This window comes from Gymnoscopelus braueri (assembly GCF_963280865.1).
Source record: "Gymnoscopelus braueri genome assembly, chromosome: 2".
Taxonomy (NCBI): Eukaryota; Metazoa; Chordata; class Actinopteri; order Myctophiformes; family Myctophidae; genus Gymnoscopelus; species Gymnoscopelus braueri.
In genome coordinates, this window is record NC_137604.1 from 5,192,948 (window position 1) to 5,193,771 (window position 824).

Consider the following 824-nt stretch of genomic DNA (forward strand, 5'->3'; position numbering starts at 1 on the left):
GACGTCACTTTGAGAACAACTCACACACTGCAAACTGCTGTAGGAATGAATGCAGTCCGCTGGTTGGTCACTTTACATGATTCCCAAAATGTTCAGTTGTGGGATCCCTGGGACCCAAACTTACACAAGTACACATCATGAATTAACCACTTAAGCTTATTAAAAATATATATATACAAAAATAATGAATCATACATAGATAGATAATGTAGATAGATAGATAGATTCCTAATGAATCTGATTATTCTCTTCTACCAGCAGATGGCAGTTCTAGGCTACTCTATAATGGAATGTAGCAGATATATGGCAGTCTATAGACACACACAGGCTGATGGGCACCTACAATCTCTATGAGAGGCATTGTAAAATACGTAATTTCACTGGTTAACTATACTGAGGCTGTAGCGATTTTTTTTGTGTTCTAATAAAGTGTCCCATTTGTTTGATTTGTCCTTTTTAATGTCCCATATCTGCCATCTCAATATACAACCCACAATATACTATAATATACTCCATCAGTGTGTCAAAAGTTCTAGCATCTGAAATCTAAGGTTTAAGTGGTCGCTGGTATATACGTCACGGACGCATCCCTTGAAGTTTTCAATACCCAGATACATTTGTGTCTCTCATGTATCATTTTATGGGCTATTTATTTTGGACAATTATCCAAACAGCATCTTGCAAGACTATTTGTATATTAATACTATCCTGGAGAATTCACTAAGTAGTTAAAAATGTCGGGATATGTCACTTCTCCATTTAGTTGGGTTATTTCCCCAACTTACATTCAGGAAGTTAATACAACAGCAGTAAACCCACACGTT